Genomic DNA, 8,890 nt, shown 5'->3' with positions numbered 1-8,890 from the left:
TCCTCCCTCTCGTACTGTCTCCAAGCTTTCTCTATTTGTCAGCCAACCGCCCCTTCCTCCGTCTCTTCAGTTTGATTCCCACCCTTCAGCAATTCTAGTTTAAATTCTCCCAATAGCCTTGGCAAACCTCCCCGCCAGGATATTGGTTCCCCTGGGATTCAAGTGCAACCTGTCCTTTTTGTACAGGTCACACCTGCCCAAAAGAGGTCCCAATGATCCAGAAATCTGATACCCTGCCCCCTGCTCCAATCCCTCAGCCTTGCATTTATCCTCCACCTCATTCTATTTCTGTTCTCACTGTCGCATGACACAGGCAGTAATCCCGAGATTACTACCTTTGCAGTTCTGCTTCTCAATTTCCACCCTAGCTCCCTGTAATGTGTTTTCAGGACCTCCTCTCTTTTCCTACCTATGTCGCTGGTACTAATATGTACCATGACCTCTGGTTGTTCTCTTTCCCACGTCAGGATATCGTGGACATGATCAGAAACATCCTGGACCCTGGCACCTGAGAGGCAAACTACCATCTGCGTTTCATTCCTGCATCCACAGAATTGCCTGTCTGACCCATATCACTGCTGCCATCCTCTTCTTTTCCCTACCCTTCTGAGCCATAGGGCCAGACTGTGCCAGAGGTGCAGCCACTGTGGCTTCTCCTAGGTAGGCTGTCACCTCCAGCAGTACTCAAACAGGAGTATTTATTGTTAAGGGGACAGCTACAGGGGTATTCTCTGGTATCTGACTCTTGCCCTTCCCTCTCCTGATTGTTACTCACTTATCTGTCTCCCGAGTCTCTGGTGTGAATACTTGCCCATAGCTCCTTTCTATCACCTCCTCACTTATGAATGTTTCATATTCATCCATCAGTTGTATCGTCTCCTGCTGCTGTTTTATATCCTACTAGCTCTATTGCACCTTTCTTTATATTTAATGTTCTGCATTTATCCAGTCCAAAGTTATTGCTTGTATCTTTTGAAAATAATTCTACTATTTGAATTAATTGCTTTAGCTTAACTGCTGAAGGAGCATATAATTTCAAATCATCCATGTATAAAAGGTGTGTTATGGTATAGCTCATTTCATGGTTTCTGATTTGATACCCAATTTTCATTGAATTTAGAGAGCAGGTTTAAAGCTCGACAGAACCATAGTGGACTTGAGAGCTGCTCTGAAAAATGTGCTGTTTATTTTGATAATGCTGGATGTTCTTTTATGGCTGTTAATAGATAGGGTGATTACAGTATGCCAATGGTTCATCAGATGTTGCAGTATTGGGTGTAGTTTACATATATTAAGAACTCTATTAACCATGAGTGTGGGACAGAGTCAGATGCCTTTTTGTAGTCAATATAGCAACATGGAAGATTTGTTTTTCCACCAGGCTTAATTTAGAATTACAGAATCTATAATTAGTTATTCTTTATATTCTTTCATCCCCTTACAGCATCCTTTCTGCTCTTCTGTAAGTACATGATGTACAATTTTATATATAGTTTGTAGACAAGTAATAGAACGATATTTTGATGGGTCTTTTGTGATTTCCCCTTCAGGCAGAAAATATGTTTTAACTTCTGTCAAAAATTCAGTCTCTTTTTCAGGATTTTAATAAAATTGTTGATATGTATTAATAGGTATGGATGAAGGTAGATACGTTTTTATATCAATAATTATGAATATTATCACTGCCAGTACTTTTCCAGTTGTGGGTATCTTTTATAACCTCTTTCAGAATAGCCATTGTTACTTCAGGTATTTGCATTTCTTCAATTGTGTGCGTGCGTTCTTTCTCCTCCCTAATCCAGCTTGCTTCCTGACCAGATATTAGACCAGTAGTTCATCATCTCTGTGTTTGTTGGTAATTCTGTGTTGGTGTTGGTGACATTTTGGCTCACTGAGTTTAATTTCAATGTCCTATGTAAACCTTTTCCATTGTTTCAGAATTAAGAGTGTTTTCTTTGTCTGTTGCATTACAGAAGTCTGGTTTTGTAAGCACCATGCTCTTGTTTCAGTTTATCTATAAACTCTACCATGCTTTTGTTAGGTTGATTGTATCTTGTATGGACTTTATATTTCCTCAGTATTTCCTTAGCTTTTCTTTAACTTTCTTGATCGGGTTATCCTTTTTATACTACATTATGTGAGCTATTTCTGTACTTAAGGTTTCAATTTTGTTTCTTAATCTCTTATTGTCAGGGTCCAGTCCGGTCCGGAATCCGCGTTCCAGGTCTCGATCTGGTCCGAGTACTCCGGACTCCGGGTCCTGCAGTTGTCCCTCCCGTCACCCATGAACTAGTTAGGACCCTCCTGGCTCAAGGACGCACACCTGTGACTCATTGAGCTGCAGGTGTTTATAACTGGGACCAGGTGGGTGGTCGTTTTGTTCTGTATCCTGTTCTGCCCTGCTCAGCCCTGGTTGCTGGACTGTTCTGTATATGCTCTATTTGGTTGGTCTTGTTCCCCTGCTTCTCTCCTGTGTGCTGGTCCCACTGTTCTGCCTTATTCTCCTTGCTTGTGCTGCCATGCTGTCGGTTGCCTTTCCCAATTTACTGGTGTATCACGGTAGTCTTGCTGTTCACCCTGGACCCAGCGTCTTACCCTTTGCCTCCGTCGGGCGGGTCTGGCCGGACTGCCGCTACCCTGCAGGGATTCTGCCCCCTTCTACCTGTTGCTTCCGTCGGGCAGATCCAGCTGGACTGCCGCTGCCCGGCAGGGGTTCTGCCCCTTCTTACCCGTTGCCTCCGTCGGGCAGGTCCGGTGGGACTGCCGCTGCCCGGCAGGGGTTCTGCCCCTTCCACCTATTGCTCTCTAAGGGTTGTGCCCCGCACCTGCCCAGGTGTCTACGACTGGCCCAGGCTTCTGTGTTTTCCGCCTGGGAGGCGGCCCTGCCCGGGATCCATGCAGCCCGCCCTAGGGACTCCTACTCTTTCCTCCCCTCGTGTCCCATAGGTTGTGCCCTGCACCTGCCCAGGTGTCTGCGACTGGCCCAGGCTTCTGTGTTCCCGCCTGGGATGCGGCCCTGCCTGGGATCCCTGCAGCCTGCCAAAAGGAATCGAGCTGCCTGCCCCGAACTGTGGGATCTGTCTGCCTGCTTGCCTACATTCTACATTGATCTGCTATTTGTTGTGCATTTACTTGCATGAAGGGATATTGCGTTATAAACTGCCAATCTCTCTGAACCACCTGCAGTAGACAGTACGGCAGAATAATGCTATTACAGCAATGGCAACCAGGGTTCATTTCTATGAACTTTCCACCCACCCCACCTATCATGACCTTCCAGCTAGCCTCCTTCCCCTCCCTCTCCCCCTTCCAACCTTATATTCTGGCATCTTTGCCCTTCCTTCGCAGTCCTGCTGAAGGGTTTCAGAGCAAAATGTCGACTGGTTATTAATTTCCATAGATGCTGCCTAACCTGCTGAGTTCCTCCAGCATTTAGTGTGTGTTGCTTCAATTCTGTTTGTAAGGAGATCCCTTTTTTTTTATTACAAAAAAATATGGAACGCTTCACGAATTTGCGTGTCACTGTGACTGTGTGGCTTTCCTCCGGGTGCTCCGGTTTCCTCCCACTGCCCAAAGACTTTCAGTTCGGTAGGTTAATTGGTCACATGGGTGTAATTGGGTGTCACAGGCTCATTGGGCCAGAAGGTCCTGTTACTGTGCTGAATCTATAAATAAGGTGGTAATTAAAACCTGCTCTCTTACAGCTGTTAAAGCAAAGTTCAGTAGGGAGGGTGACCAAACATGGCTATTTATTGCTGGAAGCCCACAGCAATGTGGTGTCTGTTAGCTACCCTCTGAAGTGGCCTCACTCACTTCCTTGTTGTGACAAACCACGGCAAAAACAATGGCTCAGGAAGACAGCCCACTGTCCCTATCTTTGGTAAACAAGGAGTCGTCCATGAATACCAGCCCTGCTAGTGAATGCCACATTACGAGAAATGGAAAAGTTATGTTTGGTCAATTTTGTCCATGTGTGTAAGTGGTCTGCAATGTTGCAGAGGTACTGCTTGGGCAAATGCAATATCAATGGCAGCTTTAAAAACCACACCATCTTTATCTCAGTTTGGAAAGATATGGAGAATTTATAAAGTGTGAGGAGAGGGAGAGAGGAGAGAGAGAAAGAGAGAGAGGGAGACAGAGTGATGGAGGGAGAGAGGGGAGAAAGAGAGCAGAAGAGAGAGAGGGGGAGAGAGATAAGGGTGAGAGAGAGGCGTGAGAGAGAAAAAGAGATAGGGGAGAGGAAGAGAGAGAGAAAGAGAGGGGGGAGAGAGAGTGGGGAGTTGGGGAGAGAAATCTGAATATTGGAACTTCAACATATCTCATCAGTGACATACACATTTCTCATTACTACCAACAGCGAGGAAGAACAGGAGCCTAAAGATCCACTGTAAACAACTTAATAACAGCTTCTCCCCCACTGCCATTAGATTTGTGTACAACCGATGAGTCCATGAACACTACATCGTTACTCATTTGTTTGCACAATTATTTATTTTTGTAATTTATAGATTGTTATGGCTTCTAATTCTGATTTAATAAACCCCATCATCACCCTCTTTTTTTTCTCTCTCTCTCCTTATCTCCCACTCTGTATGTGTCTCTATCCTAGTCTCTTTCTATCACTGGGTACATCTCCTCTTCCATCTCCTTTCCGTCAGTCTGTCACTTGCTGTAGTTGTCTCTGCTGTTGTTTTTGAAGCCAGGATATAAACAAGCCAGACGGTTCACTAAATTCTTGGAAAAGCTCTGTTGTTAAACGCCAACAGATTAGTGCAGTGGAAGAAGTTTAGAGTTGTGTCTTTCCACAGATCGAAGTTCAAAGTAAGTTTTATTATCAAAGTACATATATGTCACCCTACAGTGCCCCGAGATTCATTTTCCTGTGGACATACTCGGCAAATCTATAGAAAAGTAACTATAACAGGATCAGCGAAAGGTCAACCAGAGTACAGAAAACAACAAACTGTGTAAATGTAAATATAAATAAATAGCAATAAATAATGAGAACATGAGAATCCTTAAAGTGAAATCATCAGTTGTGGGGCAAGTGAGTGTAGTTATCCCCTTTTGTTCAAGAGCCTTACGGTTGAGGGGTAGTAACTGTTCCTGAACCTGGTGGTGCAAGTCCTGAGGCTCTTGTACCTTCTCTCTGATGGCAGCAGTGGGAAGAGAGCACAGCCTGTGTGGTGGGGATCTCTGATGATGGATGCTGTTTTTCTATAACAGCATTTCATGTAGATGTGCTCAATGATTGGGAGGCCCTTATCCATGGTACGCTGGGCCAAACCCACTACCTTTTGTAGGATTTTCTATTCAAAGGCATTGGTGTTCCCATACCAAGCCAAGATGCAGCCAGTCACAACAATTTCCACCCCACATCTATATAAGTTTGTCAAAGTTTTAGATGTCATGCTGAAACTCCACAGACTCCTAAGGAAGTAAAGGCACTGCTGTGCTTTCTTTGCAATTGTACTTGTATGCTGGACAGGTCTCCTGAGATAGTGGCACCCAGGAATTTAAATTTGTTAACCCTCTGCACCTCTCATCCTCCGATGAGGTTCACTAAATTCTTGGAAAAGCTCTGCTGTTGAATGCCAACATATTGGTGCAGTGGGAGAAGTTTAGAGTCATGTCTTTCCATAAATCAAAGCTCATGGACTTGCGGTATCCCTCTCCTGAAGTCTACACCACTATGTTGACAAACCAATGCAAAGTTTCCTCTGACATCTTGGCCACAAAGTGAAGGGTGTCAGTGGGTTTATAGAGTTGGAAAGGGTACAAGTCTTAGGCACAGCGCAAACGCCATCTATAAATTCACCAATGACATAACTGTTGCCAGCAGAATCTCAGGTAGTGTCAAGGGGGCAAAAAGAAGTGAGACAAGCACAAGAGATACTGCAGATGCTGAAATCTGGAGTATTATCCACAAAATGTGGAACTCAGCAGGTCAGGCAGCAGCTATGGAGAGGAATTAAGAGCTGATGTTATGGACCGAGACCCTTCATCAGGAGTGAGATAGATTGGCTGCTTGAGTGGTGTCACAACAACCTTGCACTCAACGCCAGTAGGACCAAGGAATCGATACCATTCCTCATCGAGGGATCAGCTGTGGAAAGGGTGAGCAGTTTCAAGTTTTTTGGTGTCAATATCACTAAAGAATTATCCTGGGTCTAAATTACAAAGTTCAAAGTAAATTTATTATCGAAGTATGTATATGCTTGAGTTTTTTTTTGCAGGCATTTCAAGTTCTAAGTACATTTATTACCAAAATATGAATACTGTGTACAACCTTGGGATTCATCTCCTTCAGGCAACCACAAAGAAACCCAATACAACTAATTAAAACAAAGCAAGACCGTGGAACACCCAGTGTGCAGAGAGAAAAAAAACAACTGTGCAAACACTAGAAGTAAGCAAATAGCATTCTGAACGAAAGTTCACAGAAGTGAGGCCACAAAGCTGGTCACAGCCGACTTACAGGAAAATGAAGAAATACAAAGGAATGGATGAAAAACTAAACATAGCTAAGACTGACAAAGATCCAATGTGCAAGAGGTACATTGTGTAAATAACAAAATAAAAATGTAAATAAATAATATTGAGAGCATGAGTTGATGCAGTTATGAAGAAGACACGGCCAGTGGCTGTGTTTCATTGGGAGTTTGTGGAGAAATTTCTGCAGATGTATGGTGCAGAGCATTCAAACCGTCTCCATTATCACCTGACATGGAAAGGCCAATGCACAAGATTGAGAAAAACTACAGAATGTTTCAGCTCCATCATGGGCCTTTCCACCACTGAGGTAATCTTCAAAAGGTGGTGCCCATAAAAGACGGCATCCATCATTAAGGACCCCACCACACGGAACATGCCCCCTTCTCATTACCGGCACTAGGGAAGAGGTACAGGAGCCTAAAAACACACACTCAATATTTTGGAACACCTCTGCTGTCAGATTTCTGAATAGACAAAGAACTATTGAGCACTACCTCATTACTTTATTTATTTAGAAATATAGCATGGACCAGACCTTTCTGGGCCTTTCAGCCATGTTGCCCAGCAATCCCCAATTTAACCTTAGCATAATCACGGGGCAATTTACATTCACCAATTAAAATACTATGCCTTTGGACTGTGAGAGGAAACTGGAGTACCCGGAAGAAATGCATATATTCCATGGGGAGGAAGTATGAACTCCTTACAGAAGATGCTGGTATTGAACTCTGAACCCCAACGGCCCAAGATGTTGCGCTAACTGCTACGCCACCTTTCCCGAAAGCAAGAAAGCCTTGTTTTCCTTTTGCTCTCTTTTTGCACTACTTATTTAATTTTTTACATATACTTCTTATTGTTATTTATAGTATTTTTTTATATATTACACTGTACTGCTGCCACAAAACAACAAATTTCACAGCATACTCTTATTGGCCACTTTATTAGGGACACCTATACACCTGCTCTCTAATGCAAATAGCTAATCAGCCAATCATGTGGCAGCAACTCAATGTATAAAAGCACGCAGACATGGTCAAGAGGTTCAGTTGTTCTTCAGACCAAACATCAGGATGGGGAAGAAATCTGACATTGACCATGGAATAATTGCTGGTGCCAGATGGGCTGGTTTAAGCATTTGAGAAACTGCTGATTTCCTGGGATTTTCTTACACAATTGTCTCTAGCGTTTACATAGAATGGTGTAAGAAACAAAAAACATCCAGTGAGCGGCAGTTCTGTGGGTGAAAATGCCTTGTTAATGGGAGAGGGGAACAGCCAGACATGCTCAAGCCGACAGGAAGGCAACAGTAACTCATATAGTAAACACATTGCAACAGTGGTGTGCAAAAGAGCATCTCTGAATGCACAAAACGAATCCAGTGATTGGCAATGAATAGATGAACTACAGCATACACATACATTCAGTGAGTGCTTTATTAGGTACACCCAATAAAGTGGCCACTGAGTGTATGTCAGCAATAATAAAGTAAATATAAAAAGGACAGAGTTTGGCTGGAGTTGTGATGGTATTTCCCTAATGAGAATTTTCCCAATATCCAGGTTACGCACACAGAAACGGTGGGGATGCCACACAGACGTCATTTTTCCCCATATGTGACTCATTATTTAGGTTAATACACAAAGAACAGCAGGTGTGCCTCATTTCCTTTTCTATACATAGCCCAACATCAAGATAATTGCACAAGAGGGTAAGAGCGTCACACTGAAATCACTCCGCAGACGAGACAGTGATGAATTGACAGAAAAACAAATTGCTGGAGGAACTCATCTCCCGTGGGTTCAATGGTCGATATTTCAGGTCAACAACCTGCATCAGGTCTCAGCCTGCTGAGTTCCTCAAGCTATCGTTTGTCTTTGCTCCAGGTCCCAGCATCAGTAGCCTTTTGAGTCTAGAATCATAGTCATAGAGTGTTCAGCACAAAAACAGATCCTTCGGTTCATCCAGTCAGTGGCAAACTATTATTCTACCTTGTCCTGCACCTGGACCATATCCCTCCTTGCCCCTCCTGCACCTGGACCATATCCCTCCTTGCCCCTCCTGCACCTGGACCATATCCCTCCTTGCCCCTCCTGCACCTGGACCATATCCCTCCTTGCCCCTCCTGCACCTGGACCATATCCCTCCTTGCCCCTCCTGCACATGGATCATATCCCTCCTTGCCCCTCCTGCACGTGGACCATATCCCTCCTTGCCCCTCCTGCACATGTACTTATACAAGCTTCTCTAAAATGCTGCAATCAAACCCACATCCATCCCTTCTGCCAGCAGCTCGTTCCACACTCTCACCATTCACTGAGTGAAGAAGTTGTCCCTCAGGTTCCCCTTAAATATTTCAATTTTCACTCTGAACCCATGACCTCTAGTTTTAGTCTCA

At 44.0% G+C, this 8,890-nt stretch overlaps 1 long non-coding RNA gene across 1 annotated transcript; it reads left to right on the top strand.

The window, feature by feature from the left end:
- Positions 1-1,325: 1,325 nt before the first annotated feature.
- Positions 1,326-6,481, top strand: LOC132396975 (uncharacterized). The gene is made up of 2 exons (XR_009513205.1): positions 1,326-2,364; positions 6,237-6,481. It is a non-coding gene; the product is annotated as an uncharacterized LOC132396975 (long non-coding RNA).
- Positions 6,482-8,890: the final 2,409 nt, after the last annotated feature.

The sequence above is a fragment of the Hypanus sabinus genome, chromosome 7, assembly GCF_030144855.1.
Source record: "Hypanus sabinus isolate sHypSab1 chromosome 7, sHypSab1.hap1, whole genome shotgun sequence".
Taxonomy (NCBI): domain Eukaryota; kingdom Metazoa; phylum Chordata; class Chondrichthyes; order Myliobatiformes; family Dasyatidae; genus Hypanus; species Hypanus sabinus.
Note: the sequence above shows the minus strand (reverse complement) of the source record. Positions and strands in the feature narration are given on the sequence as shown.